Here is a 26,148-nt window from a genome sequence, read left to right on the forward strand (position 1 = left end):
ACTACCCAGCTTTGCTCTGACTACCAATGTTCTTCCTTCCTAACAATAAACACATTTCCTTCCTTCTCAATGTCTGAGCACACAGGAGCCTTCCCTCCTCCTATGATGTTACCGCCTGTTGCCTGGAGCCTAAGCTGATGGGTATAGTAATCAGGACACCATATCGTTGTGGCTGCTCAGGGATGGGCCCCCCCTTCCACTCCAGTCAAAGGGGATCAACATGCAAGAAGGTAACTGCTGAAAGCTTATTTGCTGTCGTGTCATTATTTTAATTGCTAACCCACCCCAACCGAGGCATCTTGAGAGCCCAGCCTAGAGAGGAAGGCTCTGTCATCATGACGTGGCCAGAGCTGCTCAGCTCAGGCTCTCAGGCTATAAATACTTGTTCTCTCACCAACCCAAGGGAAGCCCAAAGAAGAGCCTGGATGTGACCTGCAAAGCTTGAGGCGGTGTAGCCTGTCCCCAGGGAGGCCCTTGTGGCCAGCATGCTCTGCTGTCCTCCCTGCCATGTGCCCTCCCACAGGGCCCTGTCTTGGCTACTTTTAGGATTCAAGAGCGCACAGGCCAACCCTGGGTGGCAAAGAGGAGGACGTAGAGCCAGGGACAGATTGTTATAAATAGGCATGTGAAACTGAGAAGGTCACTGGCCAGAGAGAAACATGCTGGAAATTCTACAAGAGAGAGACAGCTATAAATTATCGGAGTGTCTCGCAATCTCTCTCTCTCTCTCTCTCCCTCCCTCTTTTTCTCCCTCTCTCTCTCTCTCTTTCTGTCTCTCGACAGGCGACAGGGCAAGGGTAAGGAGGTGGCCAGAGACACCCAGCCAGCGGCTGAAAAGGCCCTCCGATTGGAGAGGCACTTTTACATTGTATTTATTGCTTAAAGAGGCCGGCTTTTCTCGGCATTCACAGGAGATTGGCTGGTCAAGCTGGAGGGCAGGAGGGTCAAGGAGGCATGAGGAGGCCCTTCTCACCCTCACACCCTCCTGCTCCTTGGCCTGGCCCAGGGTGGAGCTGGTGATTCCCAGCCAGGGAAGATGGCCCCAGGGGACATTTGGCAATGTCTAGAGACATTTCTGTTTGTCAAGCCTGGGAAGGGGGTGCTACTGGCATCTAGTGGTTGGAGGACAGGAATGATGCACAGGACAGCCCCCGCAACAAAGAATTATCCAGCCCCAACTGCCAATAGTGCTGAGGTGAGAAACCCCAGCCTAGCCCCTCTCCTGGGCCCCTCCACCTCCAGACACCACCTCCTTACCCGTTCATTTCCAGGGCCCTCTGGGCAGGCAGCCGGAGCACACAAGTACTCATAGCTACGCAAATAGCAACTCCTTATTTGCTGTGTTTACTCAGCCAATATTGACTTTGCAGCCTAACACTGGTGCTATTGAGCCAGGGTTATTCTCAATATTGTTTGAGCAGCATTAGAACAGCCTGTGATAACCGGCAGCAGAACAGGAAGCTGAGCCTCCCTCCTCAGCACCCTGCTTCCAACCCCCAGCTGCACCCCCTCTGTGGGATGCTCCCATAAAGACAGAGGAACCTGTGTGCTCCTGGAGTCAAGCAGACCTACTGCCTGCTGTTCCACTGAGCAAACACATAGAGGTTAGAGAGGGAGTGTGTTCTTTGACTAAGTCAACACTCCAGGGAAGCTGGAGCAACTGAAAAAGGTTACACAGAGAGGCCATCCTTTCAGGGGGAGGGCGATGTGGCCAATGAAAATGATGGTGAGGCAGCCCAGGCTGTAAGCCCAACACGGTAGTTGCGGTCTGTAGGAAGGGTCTGCAGGGCCTGGAGTTCATTGGCTTCAGGTGACTAAGCACTGAAACAGTGAACCCATCCATCAACCAAGCTAGGTGAGGGTCTACTAGGTGCAGATTAGGACTGAAGCTTAATGCAGCTGTTGTGTTATAATGATGAAGACCTAGAAGAACAGCTTCTATCTTGGGGCTTGTCTTTGCTGTAAAGGAGCAACCAGCCTTTGGGCACGAGTTCAGAACTGAGAACAACCTACTCCTCAGAAAAGTGTTCTCCCTGCCAGCTGGGCTTAAGGCCCTTTCACAGGAGCCAACATTGACTATGCCACAGTGAAAGGCCTTAAAATGTAGTCCAGGACAGGGACTACAGTGACCTCTATTCATATCTGCATCTAAGGATGGATGTTGGGTTCTTCCTGAGAACCATCTTGGGGGTTAGAGGGAGCAAGTGAGAGACATCAGTAGCCAGGCCTGCACAAGTTTCATGCATGATATAAAAGGAAGGCATATGTCCTGCCTTTCAGAGGGGGAGCCCAGAGGCACAGAAACAGAACTGTAAAACCAGCGTGGAATTAAAGCTCCTGAGTGATTCTAACTAGTTGTAAGCACGGCCACCTCAGAAGGTTGTGCGCCACCTGCCCAGCCACCCCCAGCAGCTGCACTGTGAGACTAGACAAGCCATAGAGTGTTCAGAGACATCAGATCCACATGGAGTAATTGGGGCAGCTTTTCCTTGCCCACAGTAAAGCAAATATAGGCTTAGCTGTGCATTTGGATCTGGTCCCATGGCATGTCTCTAGGTCAACATTAAACAAGTTGCCAGAATCATCGAGGGGCCATTCTAAAAATTAGCTCTGGCCAGCCCTAGTGGCCTGGGAGTACCAAAATGGTCATTTGCTAAAATTGGTCATTAACATTTTCTACTAACTGCTCTCTCCAAAGACTTAGAAAATGGGGAGGGAACTCCTCAGAAATCAGCTATTATGTAGGCCCTTATGATGACCTGGACTCTAAGCTTCAGAAGCTATTCATTTTTAAAAGTATATGGTGGGCATTTTCTACACATTGTTGAATATTTTTATTCAACAGCTAATTCATTCAAGTTTTCCCCAACAGCAGACATGTTGGCCAATGTGCCTGCCCATTCTGTGCCCCCTTCTCTGAAGAACACCTTCCCGTCCACATGAGTGGTCCCTGAAGCCATGTTTATGCACCTGAATAAACCCTGTTGGAACAGAGATGGACACCACACTGAGGGGAAGCACCCCATTGGCTAGCCACTGGCCAATCAGATTCCTTCTTCTGGGAATTTGGATTTAGGCTCTTCATGTTGGGTCCATGATCTGAGAGATCATGTCTGGATTGAAATGAACATTTTTGGACCTAGAGAAGGTCAGTCTGCAGAGAAAAGAATGAAACAGACCTACTGAGAGTGGCTGAGATAAATAGCAGTTCTCAAACTTTTTGGTATCAGGGACTGGTGCTCCTGTGAGAATCTAATGCCTGATGATCTGAGGTGGAGCTGAAGTGGTGGTGCTAGTTCTGGGGAGCAGCTGCGAATACAGATGAAGCTTCGCTCGCTGGCCAGGCACTCACCTCCTACTGTGTGGCCAGTTCCTAACAGGCCGTGGACCCTTACCAGTCTGCAACCCTGGGATTGGGGACCCCTGCAATAAAAGACCACAATGTTCCAGAGAGGGAGGTACACAGAGTACAGGCAAGCAGCTATCTGGGTCTCTGACAACTTTCTAGTAGTTTTATTTTGAGCTTCTCATGGGGACTGACTGTCATCTCTGCTCTGGGGTTCAATGAGATTCCTCGTAGCCTTCCAACAAATTCATCATCATCATCATCATCATCATCATCATCATCATCATCTAAGTTTATAATAATTCTGTTTCTTGCACCAAACAGTATTGACTAAGACACCTACTAAGAAACCATCTGTTTTCTGGACTGCATTTGTTCAACACTGAATATCTCACCCCTTCTTCCCCACTGTTAGGCTAACTTGGCTCCTTCCTCTCCTGGTATTTCCATGTCTTCCATTTTTAGTGCTTCCTTTTAATGTTTCAGATAATAACAACCAGCAGTGTGCCCCAATGATTAACAGATGAATAAGCTGTGTAACCTAGACACCACCTTCCATTCAGTGGTTTATTTGCTCAGCCTACTTCAGTGGAGGCCGTCAGCCAACCAGTCAATAATTAGTCATTCAACAAATATCCATCAAGCTATGCCCCAATCCCAGTAAAGATATGTTGAAAAAAAATTTTTTTAACTTTCGAACACCAAAGAGAGCACATTTTTCCATTTTCCTGTCACAACAGAGGAGCAATACTGATGTGCAACCAGCCCTAATGCAGCTAGAAACCAACAGTTACACCAATAACGCAGTCGGAAAGAGAAGTGTCAACCCAGGCACAGCTTTTACTTTGCGGACTGTGGAGGGGTATTTGCTAATCGTTGTTCATAAAGCGGGGAGGGCGGAGGTGGGGGGGGGCGGTGAATAAACAGTCAGCCCCAGTTAATCCCCAAGAGAAGTAGAAATGTAGCTGGACCACCTGCGGTGTCAGGGCTCCCTCAGGGGCCCACAGCTGCCCTGCCCTGCCCTGCCACAGGAGAAGACCTAGAAGGCATCATCCGATCCTATCCTTACTGGGTACCGTTTTATGATGTGACAAGGAATATCAAGGAAACATTGCCCATCCCCATAAACTTTAGTATTGTTCTACCTCTCGATTTTATTATTACTATTGTAATAATGAGATTATAACTAACGTAGTAAGTAAACCTTTAAAAACCATCTAACAAATCACTCAGTCTTATCCATAATAAAATCAGCAGTCCTTATATTACCTTCCACAGCTAGTATGTCCATTTGCATATTACCTTCCACAGGTAGTATTTTTACATAGACATGACCCCAGCATACATATCAGTTTCTAATTTGCTATTTGATCTTATTTGCCACTTTTCTATGTGTAAGCAATATTCCCCAGGTTCACGTTTCCCCATGCATGACTTCTAACCCTATTCAAAGCTCTACTCAGTCATTACCACATGAAGTGCCCATTTTTCCTTCCTCTACTTCTTCAGCACCCTGCCCCCTGACCCCCGCCTTTGGTTCCTCTGTAGCAGAAGCCTCCGTACTTGCAGAGCTGCAGGATGGTGCCTCACTGCTGCTCACAGGGCCCAACAACCAGCCCGAGAGAAACCTTCCACCTGGCACGGTCACCCCAGCTGTACACCTGCATGCCCCACCCATGCCTGTCTCCCACTCTGCTGGGCACCACCCACCGCCTTCCTAGGTACCAATATTTCCTCCAGGAGCAGAAGGCTGGGGAGCACTCTAGGCCTTTCCAAGGGCCATATCTCTGTTTTCCATTCTTGAACACCCAGCACCAAACATAGACTATAACACATACCAGATGTTCAAAAAGAATGAGCGAATAAATGAACTAATGCTTTATGATGAATAAACAAGCCACCAGAGCCCCTGGCTTCCTCTTTCTGCACCTGCTTCCCCTCCACCCATAGCTCTCTCCACTACCTTTGCCAATTTATGTGTTTTGAGGCCTCATTCCCTAGACACCTATGCTAGGGCACTGTAACATGCATGCTCAAGAAGGGCCAGGCTACAGAGACGTGGGGCTGGTTCAGTTAATGTTGCTCAGTAGAGAAAGGAGCAGCCCAGGACTTTTCCTGCAGTTGCCTATTCCCTCTCCCTTGTTCCTATCCCAGCTCTAGTTTCCCTTCCCATCTTGCCAAGAACTTTCTCATCACATCTGGGTATTTCCCGTCCCTCATACATTTAAAATAGGTATTGAGCACCTGCTGTGTCCCTGATGCAGAGATAAATCAGAGAGAATCCTTGCCCTCAAAGAGCTCACAGTCTGGTTGGGCATGGAAGAAAATAAATACAATGACACCACCTCCAGGAACAGAAAGCTGGGGAACCTCATTACAGAGCCTAAGTGGCGTTTCCACCTGCGTCGTGCGCAGGTCCCTCAGGGGCCTGCAGTGGTGTCTGAAGTTCTGGTCCAGAGGAGTCCCAACAGGTTAAGCATTGCCCTCTTCCTGCATTTGCCTTCTATGGTGACTCCCCACCCCCACAGGAGTCCCACGCTGGCTCTCAGACCCAGTGGGTACCTGAAGCTCTTCTGTTGCTAGAAAGCTTAGGGTTGCAATAAAGTATGAGCTTGCTGGGAGTTGAAGAAGTGCTAAGGTAAGGAAGACATCACAGCGGGCCTGGAAGCTCCAATGACGCACTTCCACAGGCATGGTCAGCTCCAGGGGGTGAACCGAGGCACTGGCTGACATATCCAGGTTGGTCACTGCCTCCTTCCCTCACCTTTTGACCTGGTGCCTGAAGGATGCCAGAGGCCTCCTTCCCTAACCATTAGCAGAATTCCAGTCTGTAAGGGAACCTGGAGCCCTTTAATCTGACCTACTTGTTTTACAGCTGGAGAAACTGAGCCCAGAGAAAAGTAAAAGGACTGAATTTCTCTTTCCCTTTAATTTTGCATTGATTCCTGTTTTGCAAAATGACATTGGAACATGTTTATCTCTCTTGATCAAATAACTCCATTTCTGAGAATCTCCTCTAAGGAAATAATCTTTAGCACAGGAAAAGCTTTGGGTACAAAGATATTCATCACAGCATCATTCCAACTAAAAGTGCCAGAAGAGCGGGCAGGCTAAGTAATTCCCCTTGACGGAAAACATATATCTACTAAAAATTATAGTGCATTTCAGATTGTAATAAATGGGAAAATTCTGTTATCATATTGGAGGGGAAGAAAAGATACAAATTTTTATATGAGCCTAACTATGTGAGAAAAGCAACTGCATTAAACCAAGACTAAAAAGAAAAAAAAAACGGTTTCTTGTGTGTTTTGTTCCTTGTGTATATTTAAATAGTTATCACAGGTAGTGAGATTATGGGAGAGTCCCCTCAAAGAGATGTTTAGATTGGAAAAAAATTAAAATTATATTTTTAAATGATGATATTTGGAAGCCAATTTACTAGGAAAGAAAAGATAGTTCCTAACAACCTGGGTAGCAGAAGCTGCTTCTCATAACTATTAAATGGACTACTGTCAGAGCTACGCTTTTCCTAAATGAGCCTGTAAGACCCCTCCTAGACACCGGGTACTCACTGGGATGTATTCATTCATTCATTCATTCATTCAAGAACTTTACTGCTAAGCACCTATTGGCACTAACAGTGCCAGGCACTATCTCGGTTGCTGAGGATATGTAAGTAAACAAAGCAGAAGCACACTATCCAGTGATGGAGCCATTAAAAGGGTCTGCACATAACTAGCATAAACTATCAATTGGGATTGAGTTTGGCTGCCAGGAGTAGAAATCCAACTACAGTGATGAAAACAAAGGAGGGTTTGTCTCTTACATAAAAGAAGTCTAGGAAGGGCAGCCCAAGGCTGGAGTGATGGCTCCCACAAAGCTCTCAAGGGCCCAGACTCTTGCTATGCTTTTGCTCTAACATAAGAGCATCCTTAATATTCTTAAAATAAAGGTCCAAGACAGCTGCTAGAGCTCCAGCTGCCAAAACTGTGTTTAAAGCAAAATGAAGAAAGGTGCAAAGAACAAAATGCAAAGCGAAAAAGTAGTCAGCTCTTTCTCAATGTCAGAAATATTACCCAGCAACCTCCTACCTCTCAGGAAGGCTGTTAACGGTAATCTTTTAACAATGCATGTTGCTTCTTTATTAAATTGGCATTTGATAAAAGAAGAAGGTAATCATATATATCAGGAAGGAACCAGCAGTCTTTGCCCCAGATGATGTGAGAACAAAACGTAGAGGGATTCAATCAGGTCAAGGTTGGGGCTCAAAGCCATGACATCTAAGCTGAGACCCAAAGGATACATGGGAGCCAGATAAGCAAATAGGGTAGGGGAAGAACTCCAGGCAGAGGAAACCAGAAGCTCAACCCAAGAGGACAATTCTGCTGTGAATTCAGCAAGGCTGCAGGGAGAGGACTGAAGTGGGGTCAGGAGACTTGGTCTAAGTCCTGACTCCACAGGAATATCACAGTCTCTTCTGAGCCTCTCCAGCTGTAAAGTGAGCTCTCTGTACTCAGATCCAATGAAATATTTATTAGGGCTTCTGCAAGGTTATGCTGGGGCAGGAAGAGGGCACACCACTTTATGCCATAGCCCCATTCCCTCTGGGCTTTTGGAGAAGCTGGACAGAAGAAACTCATCCAGTTTGAAAGCTGTAAGGGGAGACCTAGATCAGGCAAAGAAATCAGGCCCCACTGGAGGGTTCAGAGGAGTTCACATCAGTGCACTCTCGGCCTCACATCAACCCTGGGATGTTCCACTGCAGAGCCAGCAGTTCTCCCCACAGGGATGGATGGAGTGGTTTTGAGCATCCCTAAAGTGTCTACCTGGATATAACTCTTGATGAAGCCACAGAGTAGAGCTGGTCGATGGAGGTGAAATGCGGAAAACATCACTTACGAATCTTGCTCTGCATGCCAGGCACTGCGCGGCCTTGCATTTATCGTCTCATGTAATCCTCATAACTACTCCATCAGACAGGTCTTAATTATTCTCCTTTCACAAACGACAAAGCCGAGGCTCTGAGAGGTAAAGTAATTTGTCCACGTGATGATTCAGAGTGATCGTAAACACTGGCGGGATGATGCTGATGAGAGTCCTTTAAAAATCCCAAATTTCTATGACCATGTGATTTCAGTCAAGCTTCCCCTTGAAGCTCAGTTTCCCCATCTATAAAATGAGGTCACTTGGCTTTGCTGCTCATAGCAATCACAGCTCTTATGTATCCAGTGTCTGCCTTTCCCATGGCATCTTGTCACATCTTCATGACAGCCCTGCCAGACACTGTTGCTGAGAAAGATTTAACTTGGTCCCTCTAGGCTCTCTGAACCCCCGTGGCCTGCTTCTCAAAGACCTAGAGAAGGCCATACCCTGGGCCCAGGTAGACGCTGCCCCTGGCTTCACTTCTGTCCTCACCAGGCACCTGGAGCAGGATTATGCAAATGGGCCAGGGCTTGTGGGCCGGCTGCAGGAAGACACCAAAGGAGGCCTATCACATTATTACCATTCAGGTCAAAACACCTCCCTGTATTTAAACAATTACAATCCATAATTAGTTGCCATCACAGTGGAACAAGCCCGCTGTGGTTTCAAAATCACAGTGACTGCTTTATTTAGCTAAAGCGACCGCAGCCAGGGACCGCTGGATTCTCTGTCAAAGAAAATGTCTCAGCTTTGGTTTCCCAACCTTCTCTTAGCCTGTTTCCCTCCCAGTCCCACACACACACACCCACCACACCCACTGCCCGCATGCCACACTGCTGTCTCAAACTGGGCTTCCCACACCCATCCCTGAATTCTTCTACAGCTTATCTTTCTTTCTCTTGCTTCTCCAATCCCTATCCATGCTATAAAGCCCAGCCTGGGGCCACCTCTTCCAGGAAGGCTGCCCTGACTACTGCAGTGCCAACAGCCTCTCCCACCTCTCCACTCCCATTGCTTCTTTATGTGATTGGTGCCCTAATCTCTCAGTGTGGGGGCTGAAAAGAGAGAAGGAAGAAACAGGAGGGAGAAAGATTGGCCACAACACAGGCTTGGCACAACATCCTTCCTTGTGTCCTAGGGAAAGAGAGACAGGACAAGTGGGAGAAAGAGGCTGACAGAGCCAGGTCAGAGGGTCCTTCCTGCTCAGAAGTGGCAGGGCCTCAGCAGGAGTAATGTTCTTTATTCCTGACAACTGGAAAGGAAAGGCTAGATAGAGATGTGTCCTTTTTCTTTTAATGATGCTGACCTAAGATAGTACTTTCCTATTAAAGGCCCCTGATTGGCCCTGCAAAGCCAGGCCTTCTAGGAGATCAGAGGCAAGGACAAGAAGGACCTGAGGTGCTGAGAAACATTCAGGAGTTCCCTCACCAAATGCTAGAGGAAATGTTGACTTTTTCTTAAGAAAGCACAACTTACAGTATTTCTGCCCAATAGGCTTTTTTAACAGGAGTCTCATGATAAAGCTGGGCATACAGGATCTGGAGTCCTTGTTACATTGAGTGAGAGATGAATCCACAGTCAGTCTGGTCCAGGGAAACTGGAGGTGGATGGCCCATCAGAGAGGGCTCCAGAGAAGCCCAGGTCTTTCCCTTTTGCTGGGGAAGTGACCTCTCCCTCATTGCTCAGTTTCCAACTTTAACCCTCTAAGAAAGTCCTACTTTCGGCCCAGGATCCAAGACAGACACCCCCAAAATTACAGGGTGACTTCAGAAGTCAAGAAGTTCAATCTCTACCTCATCGTGGCCCCCTTTACATCCTCCCTGGTGAGTAGCAGTCTGGGGACAAGATTATTATCCCATTCAACAGATGAGGAAACTGAGACTGAGGAGGTAGGCAGCTCCTCAATGGCTCCAAGCCAGGGTGTAGTAGGAGAGGAAGAGCACATGCTCTCTTGATTCTTGGGTCAGTGCTTTCCCACCTCAGGTGCTGCATCTCATTTCCCAGTCCCATGGGGTCTGGCTCTCAGTTGTTTGTCCACTGACACGACCCAACACCCCCGCCAGCCCTGCCCCGCCAACAATATGTCTTAAGGCATATGTCCTAATAACGTCTTAAGGCATTAGTATCCAACATTCTGAACCAAAGGCATGCATCGCTAATGCTTGGTTGGGGGTCGGAGAATCTCAGTTTACCTCCTGGGATCTCGGTCTCCTTCTCCTGCAAAGGTTAGGTTCAACCAGCTTCCCTTCAGCTCCCACGTTCTCTGGTTCCATAAAATATTTTTTAAAGGGGATGGGGGAACGGAACGCAACTAATTCCATACATTGCCCATTTATTTTTATATGTATTTTTTTATATATATTTTTACATCCAGTGACATGGAGGTGGGAAGGAGGAACCAGTGCAGAACCAGTTCACTGCCCCTCAGGAAATGAGTGAAAGAGGCAGGGTACCTGTATAAAAACAGAGAATTTGGACTTCTCCCTCCTAGCCTGCCTAAGGCCTTCAAGCTGTGGACTTGTGCAGGCCCCAGTGCCCTCACTCATTCAGTCTGAGCAAGCAGATAAAAAAAGGTACTGGCAGGAGCTCATCCAGGTTCCAGCAGCCCTTCTCCCTGAGGGGCCAGGCTAACTCCTGGCTCTACCAGGACAATAAGGAGTGCTCAACCAGGCTGTCCATTTCTGAGCTAACCACAGCCTGACAGCTGATGGTGCTGGCTGACATCCTCCTGGGGTTGCCAACAGCTGGCCAGGCCTCCCTCCAGCCTTTATTTGCTTGGGCTGCAAGTCCCACCCATTCCATGCAGCATCCCCAATCACTCCACAGCCTAGAGCTGTTTCCTTCCTCTAATTCTTGACAGACCTTACATTCTGCATCACCCACCGTTCTACCTCAAGGAATGTTTGCTTATTGACAGACTCTAGCTGCCAGAGCAGAGGTGAAGACCTGAACCTAGGGCAGACAAAGGAGAGAAAGCAAATCAAGCTTTATTGAGGAGTGCCAAAATGAGTCACAAAAAGAGGCATCTAGCAGCCATTTATCTTTCCCTGCCCTGCTGCCCTAACTTCATTCATTTATTCATTCATTCATTCATAAAGTGTTTACCCAGCACCTGCTATATGCCAGGTAGTGCTAAATGCTGAGACGTGGCAGTGAATAAGACATGGCCTCTGACTTCACAGTGTTTGTAGACCAGTAAAAAGGGCAAACATAAACAAATAATTACATGATTAATTAGTTAACTGCTGTTATAACTGATGCTATGAATAAAAAGTAAGTGCATGTGCTAGGAGAGAACACCAGCCAGGAGGAACTCACCTGTGGGCAGGTCACAGGAGGTTCACAAAAGAAATAATATTTTAGGTAAGACTATAAGATGATCATTAGTGGGGAGATGGGAAAGTGGAAACAACCTGTGCAAAGGTCCTGAGGCAGGAAGAAGCATAGAACATTCCAGAAATCTACAGAGAGTCAGTGTGGAGGGAGCTCAGAACCATTTGGGGAAGAAAGCACTATAAGGCTGGAGCAGCTAAAGAACTCCCAGGCCAGCAAAGAATCTAGTATTAGCAGATGGGGAACCCATGAAGAATTTCAACAAAGAAAGAGTTCTCTGCTTTTCAACTATTTTCAACAATTTTTCTTCCCATCTTAGACCATCTCTCATCTCAAAGGGCAAAAAACATCAGGACTTGCTCTTCCCATCCAGAACCCATGCCATATTAACATCTTACATCTACACAACTCTGTAAATGATTACGGCATTTCCCATCCCAACTGTCTCTTTCCACACTCAGAAACTTCATCAAGTAGGTGTTGTCATCCCACTTTGCAAAGACATTGAGACTCTGTGAAATTAGCTAACTTGACCAGAAGTCACCAGCACAGTGTTCTGTTCAAGATACCATCGCAGCCTGATGAAAACACAAAGCAGAAGAAGCAGCATTCATTAGGTACAAGTATGCAAAGAGGTGCTAATGTAAGTGAAGCCTGCTAAGAAGGAAAATCTAGCAATTAAAAGTATCTCACATTCCAAAGCATATGAAAATATTTGAGGTTAGCCTGCCCTTGTTAACTGCCTGCTGCTAGATATAGGTACAGATATGGATACAGATACAAATATAGACATAGATACAGATACACATATAGATAGATATAGATATAGATAATAAATACAGAAAATCAAAACTTGAAATAGCTTACTTTTTGTATAATTCAAGACTATAAACTACTGGTTTGGGGTGATTAGCAAATTTTATGGTACTATGTGCTGGCAATGAGATGGTTCTAAACTCAATTTCAGAAAAAAATAAAAATAAACAAAAATAAACAAAAATAAACTCAATTTCGGTTTCCAAAATTTAATAAATAAATAAATAAATAAATAAATAAATAAATAAATAAATAAATAAATAAATAAATAAATGTTATCTCTCTTAGAAATGATTACTATCTCAAGACCTATTACAACTTTGATTAAAATGGTAACTAATAATAACAAGAGCATGAATCCTGGATCACAGATGTGCAAATCCATTGCTCTAGGCATTCTAGTTCAAGGTCTCGAGTCTCCTCAGAGGAAGAGTCTAGGCCTCTTCTCCATCGGGGACTCTCATCGCCTATGTTCAAGGGCAGAGATTGGGTAAACTTGCAAAGAGGGAGAAGACAGAAACTTCATTTGAATAAAAAACAGAGCAGAAGCAAGTTCAGGGGCTGGGGGTGGGTAGGCAAGCCTAGCCCTTTCACAAAAGATATTGAATGCTAGAGTCAGGTTCAGCATCCCAAATGTGACACTCACGCAAAATGCTGCTGCCAGAGCTGCTTGCTATGCAAAGCCCCAGGGAAACCGAAATTTAAAAAACGAATCCTCAGTCCTATGGCAAATTAGTCATTCAGCAAATTGATTATCTGACAAATTGGCTTTTAGCAAATTGATTTGGGGTGTCTAGGCCTGCTCTCGGAAGTCTGCCTACCAGCCATTAGAGTGTGCAAAGCCTGGTGGATGGTAATACAGCTTCCAGGGAGCTCCCCTTTGTCCCCCAGGAGAGAAATCTCCAGGCTCAGTGGTGGCTCAGCAAGAGACTTTCATCAGGGATGCAGGGAAGCCGGCTGCCCTTTGGTGTGACTTTAGCTCTAAGTCCATGGGAAGCCCCTGGACCATCCGCAGGAAGACCTTCAGGGTGGGACTGCAGCCACTCTGGAGAAGGGGAGTAAATGCAAACTCTGTTCCAGGGGCTATGGTAGGGTCTTTATATCAAAGAATTGGTGAGGAAAACAGGCTCAGAAGTGAGAAATACCTCACCTCCAATCTCACAAGTAGAGAGTAGCAACCAAGACTCGCCTGACTCCAGAGGTCTCCTTACCTCCCCCACATCAAGCTGCCTTGAACAAGCAGCAATACTCCTGTTCCTACGAGGCTCTCCACCTGGAAAAAGGGCTAGCTTCTCAGGGGGTACGCACTGGGGCATCACTCACATCCTAGGACACAGGATTCTAAGGCTCCCTTTCCAGAGGGTAGCTGAGAGGCTCAGAGAGTAGCTGTGAGGATTCCATTAGGTAATCCTTAGTAACAGATGTCTGCGTATCCTTCCAGAAATCTTTCTTTTTTTAAAAAAAAAACAATGTCTTTCCTGGGATATATGTGCATAAGCTTTAAAACTGACATAAATGCATTCATACTTACACATTCTTCTCTACACCTTGCTGTTTTCATTTGTTAAAGTATCACTTACATTTTCTTAACAACCGTACTACATTCTACAGTATAAAAGTTCTGGTCTCCTACTGAGGGGCTCTGTAGTTGTTTCTAGTTTTTGCTATTGCATTCAGCTCTCTATGATGTTTCCAAAGAAAATATCCCAAGGGTTTTGTTAATCCTTCGATGTACTAATATTAGCACAACACATAACTTTTCACATATGATAAAATAAAATAGAACTTCGAATTTTAAGTTACCTTATGTTTCTATTTTCTGGCTTAAAATCTTCACTTTCTTGTACCCCATGACCTCCTCCTCACTGACACCTGCAGCGTCAGCGGTTGGCCTTCTTCATTATCATTTTATGAGCTTGAGAGTTCAATGACAGGTAGAGAACAGCCAATCCACACTGAGATGAGAAGCTAGACACTGGACAATAGACAATCTTTCTCTCTTTCTTTCTCTCTCTCTCTCTCTCTCTCTCTCTCTCTCTTTCTCTCTCAGAAGCCTTAAGTGCCAACACTTCACATTCAGCCTCAGTTAACTTACAAATTACAGCATGAAATGGATCCTGAAGTCATGTATGGTTAGACTTCAAAGCTTAATCTGTGAAACCCAAAGATCGCCTGCATCTCCTTAGCAAAACTACCCAAATCTGAACATCTGTGTGGATACCTGATGATGGATGGGGAACACCTGTGGAGGGCCCTGCATTTGAACCATACCCACCTTGGCCCTCCAGATGTACTGCAGGGGAGAGAGGTGGCAGAATTGCAAAAAGTTACTTGTACTAAAGGGGCACCATTCAACCAGATTTTTATCTATCTATTCTTTCAGCCAGAGCACACACTCTCCAAAGCTTACTCTTACTCTGATGTTTTGTGGTTCTGAGGCTGAGAATCCTTTGGGTTATAACCTCCATAAATTGCAATAGAATAGTCATCACAAGAAATCAGCAAATCCTGACCAGCAAGCCAGATGTTCAGTGGTCATTTAGATCTACAGAAGGATAAGTTGGGAACACACTTTGAGACTAGTCAACTGAGCAAACACATCACAGAGGGATCCATCAGAAGAAAAGGAAAGAAGGATGGAGCCCAGAAGGGTGGGCTGTTGATGTCGATGATGGTGAGTTGATGTCAAAGGAAGAGAAAAAGGAAGAGAAGGAGGCATCTTTACAATACTTCAAGTTTCTCTCACTTTATCTTCACAAGGCGTAGAGGACAGGTATAAAGAGTCCCAAATTGTAGATGAGTCTCATTAAGGTTAAGAACCTCATTCAAATTCACGCACCCAATTTGAACCCAGGTCTTTCCATTCAGGAGCCAGTTGTGGCCACTGAGCGGTCTCTAATGACCATCTGCTGCACTGGAATTCTCTCACAGGCACGTTTCAGGACAGTGACTTTGCCCTCATGAATGGCCAACGTGCCATTGCCGCTAGATAACAGGCGAGGCAGCCTCTGGGGTCAAGATGGCAAAGCAGAAAAACAACTCTTGATTTTACTCAGTATAAACTCTTCCTCACCAGGACAGACAGAGGGCAACTCTCAGCATCACTGAACCCCAAGGAGTAGAGCCCACTGACTCTAGTGACTCAGGTCTGATGGCCACCCTCCCAGCCTGGGGACTGATTCCCACTGACCCATCAGCTCCATCCTCCCTTACCCCTGCAGACAGTAGGGGACAGGGACAAATATTGTCAAAGCCAGGCTCTTCTCACAAGATCTGCCCACTTGTTCTGCCCCCAACACTTTGTATTTTGTAATCAGAGCACCTCATGAGCACTTTGTTATTTTTTGTTGAATTGATGAATGCATGAGCGAATGAGGAAAACTCGGGCACATGTACAGCACTTTCTACTTTTCACATCAACTTTGTGTCCATTACCCCATCTTATTCTTGGGATACCCTTGTGAATGCAGGACTGGAATACCTGCCCTACAGTTAGGGAAACTGAGGCCCAGAGAGATGAGCATCCCACACAGACAACAGCAGAGCCTGAACTAGAATCCAAGCCAGAGCTCCTACTTTGGACGACTGCTGACCAGGGCCAGATCTCCAGCTGCCCAGCCCTCCAAAGAGAGGAGATTTTTTTCCAGAGATTCCTGATTGCCCAGCTCGCCACCCGAGGTGACCAATGAGGCTGGAACTACGAGAAAGTCCCAAGAGAAAAGGACTTCTCACTCCTCGGCCAAGGGTGAGCACTCATAACTTTCCAAACAGGCCTCACCATTTTTCCCAGTTTAGCTCATAATTTCCAGATCTGGATCAAGACTGGAAACCCCCTTCCTGACTGTGACTCATTCTGGGGGCAGGGAGGTGAGAGAGATGAGATGCCCAAGTCTCAAGTCTCACCAGTCTTAAAAAGAAAAAAGTCTCTTCTTTGACCTCACAGTTATTCATTCAACAAATGTTTCTTGACCACACGCTGTGATGAGCACTGAGTACTCAGGGCTGTGCTCAGAGCTATGAGGCAGGAGTGGGCAGGGCAGCCTGCCACTCATAGGTCAGCACCACAGCCAATGTCCTCTCCTCATATTTCACCATCATTGCTCAGGCCAGGCATGCCAATGACCTTTCTGCCAATGGTGGACCCCAGGCTTGTCTGCCTTCATCCGTGCGGCCAATAGAAATATTAACAGCTCCTTCACAGTCTTCCCTGATCTCCGCCACACCATTCTACTCTGTTGCCCACTCCTGTCTCTGCATCCTTACCTACTTATTAAATGTCAACGCTTCCCAGAGCTCTTACCTAGACTCTTTTTTTTTTTTTTTTTTGGTCTCCCTCTATTCAATCCTCTTTAATCATCTCATCTATGCCACAGGAACTCAAATACTACCCAAATGCTGATGAAGCCCAAGTCAGTTCTCCAAACTCTACTCCAAATGCTTGTCGGACATCCTCTCCTGAGGTGGCCATTGGCACCCAAAATTCAGCATAGCCACATCTAAATCCATCCTCATGCCCACACCCAGCCTTCTTCTCTCCCACACCCTGATGAGTGGTGAGTGGCTTCAAGCTGTCAGCCACCTGAGTGAGAAACCTGGATGTTAACTTCACCTCCTCCCTCTGCCTCATCACCACATCCAAATGGTCATCTAGTTGGATGGCTTCTACCGACCTGGAATCTTTCAGAGTTGTTTCCTCTACTCCTTCCACACTGTCTGCCTTAACTGACCTCTTCTTTCTGAACTAGGACAATAACATCCTCACTGGTCTTCACACAGCCTAAAGCTGCAGCCAGACTGCTCTAGCCTGCATCCCAAGGCCCTCTGTGATCCGAGTCACACCTTCTCAGCCTCATCTCCACTCACGTGCATCTGCTCCAGTAGCATAGAGCACAAGGGACCCTGCTGTCCTCCCATCAGCTTATGTGTGTGTTTTTCCTCTTTACTGGAAAATTCTTTCCCACCTCACCACCCCCACCTAGGAAACTCTTACAGCTTTTCCTTCACCTCCTAACTCAAACCTCACCTTCTCTGAGAGCTCCACCCCCATTCCCCTTATCTCCCTGAGCGGGGCCAGGCTCTCCAGCCCCCATGTACCCATGAGACCCAGCAAAGGACATTATCACAGCACTCACCACCCTGAACTGCAAGAGTTTCTTTATATTTAAAGACCACGTTCTGCACCTTTATCTTATACATCTAGCCTCTGGGACGTTACACCATGGAGGGCCTCAGTGAATGACTGAATGAATCATGATAGTGGGTGGTCTTGATAGAATAAAGAGATATTCCGGGGACTGAACATGGCAGTCCCAACCAGTTGAGAGGAGGAAAAACACCAGAACCCCATCTGCCAGTCCCTAGGGAGCAGGAGACTCAGGTGCCATTGGCAACTTCTTCTGTTTGACATTGGGCCAAGTAGGGTTAGGCGTAATGGTCTTGACCTAACCTTGGTCTTTATATGATCTGGAATAGTGTAAACACTGAGATGGATGCCAACAATAAAGAAAGGCAAGCAGATGCAGGTAATCCAGCCATGCCTGGAAAAATTTCACATCCAGCAAGTGACTCTCTCAGGCCCAAGTTTCCCGTGTCTTGCACCCTTTTCTCTCCTGGTAGCCATCTCCTCTTCTTCTTCCCACCCGTTCCCCAAGGCCAAGCTATCTTCTTATTCCTGAGTAACAAATCCTTACCCCAGAAGCATAGGTCACTAAAGCTGGAAGTGGCTCAGAGCTTGGTAGGCCCCAAAACCCTTTTTACAGTGGAAGAAACTGAGAACCAGGGAAGGAAAGGGACTTAGAGGCAATCGCACCGCTGTCCAACTGCCAGGACAGAGCTCTTCGTGCTGACTGTGCTCTCAGATTTTTCATGCACACTGTAGTGTCAATCTAGAAAACAGCTGCTGGTAGTCTTGCCCTTCCACCCCTCCCCCACCAAAAACAAAAGGAAGAGGGCTGCACTTCAACACACATGAAAGCTGTGAGCTAAATGGACGGAGTATAATGGAATTTGGGGTAATAGGAGCAGAAGCTTGGGGCAGGCCTGAGAGCCCACAGCTCTGGGCCAGGGTGGGCGACTGTACAGAAGCAGTGCCCATAATGCTTCATCCTGGCTTCCCCACCTTGCCTGACTCTGGGTCTGATGATGACAACTAAGGCAGTGCCAGGCCATCGGAGAAAGTGAGAGTAAAGGCCTGCTCTGTAGAGGCCAGGCTGGGGCCCTCCGCTCCTGGTCCCAGAGTCTTCCGAAGCTCACTGCGGGGTGAGCCTGCAGATTACATACACTTGTCCACAACTACAGTGACATGAAAGAGGAGCAAGCCCTGAGCTCTCTCCTGCTTACAGAGTGCCTTCTTCCCACAGTGCCAGCTCCACCAACACCACGTGATGGTGATGGCACCATGAAGGGGAAAGTGGAGACAGGCATCTGGTGCCCTCTGCTGTTCAGCACTACTGTCCTACGGTCTGAGTGATGGCACTGAGGCTGGCAGAGGGGACCCAAGGAAAGTCACCAGTTGCCTGCGGTTGCCCCAGCTCACAGCAGACCCTCCATCACTTTCCAAAAGGATCCAGGAAAGATATACGGGTAAGCCCTGGGAAAGACAGAACGCACCAGGTATATCATGGTAATGAATAACCCAAAGTGAAATAGCTTGTAACAACAAAGGTTTTTTACTTAGACGTGAGTTACCTGGGAGTGATGCTCCATGTTTCCTCTCTCCAGGATCCAGGAGGAGGGAGCAACCACCATCTTGAACATCATTGGCTACTGTGAGTTTGAGACTAAAAGGTTTCAAACAGACCATTAAAACTTCTACTCACAACTCATTGTCCAGGTTAGGCTTCATGGCCCCAGCCTAACACAAGGAGCCTGGATGTGCGATCCCACCAGATGCCCAGGAGTCAAGGAGCTAGAACATATTTATGATGACTCGTGGTTCATTCACTCTTCGAGTCACCAAACATTTGGCTCATTTTCCCTCCTGCAAGCACAAATACACCCACCCCTCCTCAAGGAACAGCCCCAGAGTCCCCTAGGCACAGTGTCGTGCTCAGGAGCAGGATCTCACGGAGGTATGATGGGGTCTCCATATCAGCATGAAGTACAGTAATCCCTTTATCACCTCTTGATTGTGACACCTCTTGATCCAGAGACCAATGACCGAAGGATTAAAGTTATCTGCCCCCCAAAAACTTGATATTCAATGATATAACAAGCACAAGCTAACATTAATAAATACAGCCAGTTAGAAAGAGGAAAAGTGGAGGACAACCTTCGCAGACACTGCTCCACGGCAATCCCGACATCGCGCTGGGCACACATTTTAGGGTCTCTGCCCTGGAGTGGGGTATTTTCCATGATCAGGCAGACCGGGACTCTCCCTTGGGTGCCTTTCCTCGTTGTTCTTTGTCCCTCTGCTTCCTTCCCTCTGTCCGTTTGGCTCCCCAAGTTTCTCCTTACTCCAAACCTTGGGGTGTCTGTAGCCTGCAATGGCCGCTCCACCCTTGAGTCTACTGGACCTCCAAGTTCCAGTGTGACACCAACTATGATGACCCTTAAGTCTCAGTTCAAATGAGAGAGAGAGAGACTCTTGTCTGATTGGCACAGTTCTTTTACTTAGGACCAGGCACGCAAGTCATAGTTACCATCAAGCTTATGAATGGGCCTGCTCAAGAAGGGACCATATGCAGCCTCCATGTCCTGGGTTGCCTTGGAGGTAAGAGTAGGGAAGGCCATGAACACCTGTTTCCTCTGAAACAAATTGTTTGGAGTTGCCTTCAAACGATTCTGAAGACACACAATTTTAAGTGAGACGGTGAGGTTTGGCTTTCCCCTACCTCACACTGGTACTTGCTTTCTTTATTCGTCTAAGTGTCAGTTTCCTCCTCTGTAAAGTGAGGACGATCATCTCTGTCCTTTTCCCTCTCCTTCACTTACCTCTTTTAGCCTCTCAGGCCCATAATGAAACCAATCCCTTGTCTCAGTTGTCTGAGCTGGATCACTCTCCAAGCTTACCTGTTGTTCCTCCCAGAAACTTTTGCACTTGTGTAGAGAACTCTTGGAAACTGAATAACAAAAGGAATAAATCTCTAACGGTGAAATGTAAGGCAGTGAGAAAAATTAAAGCGAGAAATATTTTGGTAGACGGGGGCCGGAGAGACAGAGTCCTCAAGATCCACCCAGATATGAATTCTGCTCTCTATTTCTGACTTTCCATTTATGGGAGAAGTGGGTCAAGGCTATCTTGAATGATTTTTGTTGCCAGAACCCTTGGGTCATTTTCAGTGGTTAACTCGCTTTTGAGATATGTGTGGGTACGGTACCCACATAAGTACACACCCTGCCTCCCCTCTCCATGTTTTCTAAATTCAACCCCAAAGTGACTTGAGCATAGTTTTTTTGATGCAAAACCATGACAGCCCACATTTCTCCATCTCAGAGAATGAGAATGCTAGGCTTTTTTCCTTGGAAACTCTGCCTTTCCTTCCTACCCCACCCCACTTCTTTAGCTTCTGATCTATGGTAGTCTGAAGACCTGGTTTGTATGTTTACTTCACCCTGTTTCTGGAGCAGAAGTCACATCTCAGGTAAGACTTACACCACCTGTGTGTCTTTGCACTCAGAGGCCCCTACACCGGTGTTGGTAAACAGGACTGGCATTTCCCCCAAGTGACAGCACTGATTCCTCACCCCGGCATCAGGGTCTTACCTCCCTCCAACCTTGCTGCCACTGGTCCTGCTACCCTCCTCCTCAGGTCCTTGTGGGTCTCATCATGGTCCAGTCCCTAGGCCCTAAGAAGACCATCCCCATTATTCCCCACACATCCTAGATACCCAACCCTAATCCTATTTCCACCTCCTCTGCAATTTGGGGCGAATTCTTATACTCTCTGGACTGTAACCTCACTGTAACATGAGAAGATTAGAGAAGGCAAAATTCCCCAATTCGAGATCCCTCCTTTCCCCAGTCCCCTTAGGGGTGGGTCAGTCCTGATCAGATAAACAATAGGTAGCCCTAACTATTCAATTATATGTCTTAATATCTCTCTTCATTTATATCTCTTCCCTTCTCATTTTTATTAACCCAGGCCTTCTGGGCCCAAAGACTCAGCTTCATTCAGCATCATTGATTCCAGCACCTTGGCCACATTCGATGGGTGTTGAAGAAGGTGACAAACCTGGGCTTGACTCCTGGCTCCATCATTCATTCACCCAGGGACCCTGAGCAAGTTTAATCTCTTAAAGTAGGGGTCCCCAACCCCCAGGCCATGGACAAGTACCCGATCTGTGGCTTGTTAGGAACCAGGCCTCACAAAAGGAGGTGAGCAGCGGGTGAGCAAGAGAGGCTTCATCTGTATTTGCAGCTGCTCCCCAGCACTAGCATCATCTCCTCAGCTCCTCCTCAGATCATCAGGATTCTCATAGCAGCAAGAGTCCCTGGTGCCAAAAAGTTGGGGACCACTACCTTAGAGCATGAGTTCCGAGTCTGTGAAGTGGGAGCATGTGGTGCCCACATCGAGGGATTTTTGTGATGCTGAGTAGGATGATGCATGTGACATGCCTAGCTCAGCGTCTGCCATGAATGAAGCTCCTCATCATCTTAGTAATGATTATTTTATTGCTTCTTTACACACAATTAAAACTCACTAATTCAGACCTATGAGAGAGGGCAGTCAATGGCTAGAAAGTCCACATTAAAAAATAATGTCATTTTATTACTTTAAAATACATTACTCAATCCAATCTAATAAAGTGTTGCACAGCGAGCCCTTGGGGGATTTATGTTAATGAACAAATAAGGACAATTTTAGGTTAGCCTATATCAATTATTGGTGTGAAAAAGGGTATATTTGAAAGTACTTGAAAATGCCTGCAAACAGGATATTGTCCTCTGTAAACTGTTTCTCCTGCAATCATCTTAATGCATTTTATTAATTCAACAGTTTCTCACCACCTTGAGAGGGCTCCAAGATGACCAGACTTGGACTCAGAACTGATCATACTTCTACAAATTCTGACTTGATGGTGACTGAAAATAAGACATTTGATTGAATTAGGTCAAGACCTTTAGTTTTATTTTTTTAAATAATTTTTTTTTATGGTGACATCGGTTAACAAAATCCAGTAAGTTTCGGCTAAGTTTCGGCTGTACATTTTAACAGTAAGGCATATATATATATGCCTTATACATATATATATATATGTGTGTGTGTGTGTGTGTGTGTGTATGTGTGTGTATATATATATATATATATACACATATATATACACACTGTGTGTTCACTTACCATAGTTAGATTTCTTTCTGTCACCACATATTTGACTCCCCTTACCCCATTTATCTTATCTCCCCTCTCCCCTTAAGACCTTTATTTTATGTTCTTTCTTTTTCTCAGAAGCCTATTTCAAGTGGCCATCTTGGTCTGTAACTCCTGGAAGTAGAACTGCTTCTGTCAAAGAACAAAGAGGCTGGACCTAGGAGCCTGGGCTCTGGACTCTGAGAGCCCTGGGTTCAAATCCCAGCTCTGGCTCTTGCACAGTAAAGTGGAGATAAGGTGACCTGCCTCACATGGCTGCCATAAGATTAAATCAGGTAATTTAGCAAAAGTAGCTGAAATACATGACTTGACACACTAATAGACCTTCGTACAGGTGCCAAATCTAGAGATGAGTCAAGAGATCATGGACACACTTCTAAAAAGGCTCTGAGGGTAGGGAATGCTGGCATTATTATTTTGGGTACTAGGCCAGTCCTTGGGTGAGTGATGAGATTTGCCTACAGTAAGACTATGATCTCAGGGCAGAAGCCCAGCAATTATTCTCATTATTATTATTAGCAACAAAATGACAATTTATATCTTAGAAGAGCTACCCACTTCTCTCAAAAGCTCTGCTGAGACAATTTATATTTGAGGAAGGTTGTACCAGAGCCACGTTATTTGTCTGTTCCTCTAGACATTCCATGTTTGGACTGGGTTTACTCACCAGAGAACCACACACCCACATTGGCTCAGCCCCTACAGAAAGGCCTTCCCTGAGTGAAGGTGCAAGTTAAGCTCTTGATTTTACTGTTCATCAGCTATGAGAACTGCCCATGAAGGGGAGTCTCATGGGAGACCCTGGAGGTGTGACATAAATCAGCATTAATAAGCACTTCCTCTGGGGAGGGCTGGAGCTTTACAAGAGCCTTACTTTGTCTCACTGCATTCAGCCGTGAGGTTGGACTACTGCCTCCCACTCCAATTTCTCAGAGGAGGGAGCTGAGTCCCAGAAGGCAGGAGGGACTTGCTTAAGGTCACAGAGCTGGTAAGTGATGGTTCTCAGATACAAACACGGCATATGAGAAGAATATGTCGGCCTTCAAGAGATGTCTTCTCTCAGCTATCTCAGAGTCTACAAAGACTCCCAGAGCTTCGTGGGCCCCCTAGGGCAAAGTTCTCTCACCCTTTCTTTGAATTCTCCTAATAACGCTGTACCCGCCTCTCTTAGAGCTGCTTCCTACTTTCTTGAGTCGCAGCCATGCGCATGAATGTTCCAGCTCCCTGGTGAAGGCGGGCACTGCCCTCTTGTCTGTGTTTGTTACCCATAGTCACCCACACAAGGCCTGGCCCAAAAGAAGCTACTTAATACGTGTTTGTTGACTGCGTTGATGGAATTAATAAGAATTTCCCAAAGGGCATCAGGAAAAAACTTTGTACCCATTTGCCTCTTTTAGATGACTCTACTCTAACACCAAGTTGTCAAAAGGTATATGGTGGGGCTGCTATGAGCTGAGGCAACCCCAGGGACTGGTGACATTCCCCGGGTCTCCTTGCCAGCCTCGGTACCACGTCTCAGTAAAGATGAGACAGGGCTATGGAACAAGACGCTGAACAGCTGAACCCCATTGACTTGAGTCAGCCTAAACGGGTGTCCGTTCCTTGCAACATAAGAGCCTGAATAGAAGCCCCTTCTCAAGGAAGTAGGGGCCCGTTAGGAAAGGGGCCTGACTTTGCCACACCTTGGCCCCTGAACAAGACCCCACACCAGGGCACTCAGCCCATGTAGCCCAACCAGAGGTGGCAAATCAGTGGTATACCTAGTGTGCTTGACACCTGGGCAGATAATTTTTTAACTCACTCCTCTTTCAAACAACAAAAATTATTTACAGTAAAAATCATGAAATGTAATGAGTAACAATAATATAGGTGCACTAGATATGCCAGTTGACATTTCTTCAGAATTTTCATTAAGTACACGTGATTTCCAAAGTGTTACATATTTTGAATACATCCAGACTGTGTTTGGATGGCATCCTCTTTTTCTCTTTTCATTTTTCTTCATTGAGCTTCACTGAATTTGTGTCATTTCAGGTAGGTACAGATGCTCCACTTGAAATTTTTTTAGAACTTCAGAATAATTATGAACCACTTGCCGAATTCACAATATTGCAAGGCGTTGCAAGTTCCTACAGGACAAAAAGACATCGTGATTTATACATTCCTATCAGTTTGAACTATGACCCTTTGGTTACAGCCTGATATAATAATAATTTATGTAAATAATTATCCAGTAGCTAAGAATTTTAATAAGCCCAAAATGTCAACGAAAGTTTTAATGTTTTGATAAATCCATTTTCTGGATTTTGTTCTGTCATTTTAAAAGAGTTTTTTTTAAGTTTCGATTTTTAAAATGTTATTAAAATTTAGTAAAATAGGTGAAGCATGAACTAAATTATGTATTTAACTAAACAAAAATATTATACCTGACAGTTTACATTCTCTCACTGTTTTAAATTTTAAACAAAATAAACTCCAGTGGTCACCTAGAATGACTGAAAGAACTCAAGTTACAGTATTTTTCATCCTTACAATCACTGCGTTGTTCATTTCAAATCTACTTTTTAAACACGAAAATACATGATACCACAGGGACTTGGAGGCACAAACTGTACCTGAAGAGAATGCGAACAATTCTGTCACCTGACAAAATAACTTTTAAAATGAATGCATATGGTGGGTCCACATTTTGGAAGCGAACTCTTTAACTAGGAGTTCTCCAAATTAACTTCCATGTACAATAAAATGTTTATTAAAAGATACGTAATAAAACTGTCCTAACATGAAGATTATTTACTTATTGCTATTATTATACTCCACAATACTATGACAATTGTTTATACCTTAAGCCAAGTACAATTTTTTCATGGAGGAGTGTTTTATCGCTAACATCGTTTGTAATTGACAGTGTGCAGTGGTAATAAAAGCAGACCTAACTTCAGTCAAATTTATCGTTTTTCTTTTTTTTTAATTCCTCTACACCTGCTTATTGCTTACGCTGGAGAACTGCGCCCATCACCCCACACTTAGGACACTGGTCAAGATACTCTAAATGATGCCCCAAAGGAGTCTTCCAGAGATGGCTGACAGGAAATGCTATGTATTTTTCCCTCATAGACATGTAACTGATTATGTTGCCTTTATTGCTTTGGCACCAAGAAGTTCTAAGCCAAATTTATAGCTCACCTTCTAGAATCTTGTGGCATTTCAATTTCTCCCCTTGGCGTCAACCTCGTGTATACCTTCCCTCTCCCAATTTTCAACATGTTGTTTCAGAGGTTTCAAAATGAGCTTCCTCAGCCTTATAACTTGCAGAACTACTGCAAGTTTAAATTTTTTCTTTTGAATGTAGGTGGCTTCAGGTAAGGCACAAAATTTCCAGTTTACCACAGTCCACATCACTCCCTAAGCACT

This window comes from Pteropus medius, unplaced genomic scaffold (genome assembly GCF_902729225.1).
Source record: "Pteropus medius unplaced genomic scaffold, Ma_sr-lr_union100, whole genome shotgun sequence".
NCBI classification, from domain to species: domain Eukaryota; kingdom Metazoa; phylum Chordata; class Mammalia; order Chiroptera; family Pteropodidae; genus Pteropus; species Pteropus medius.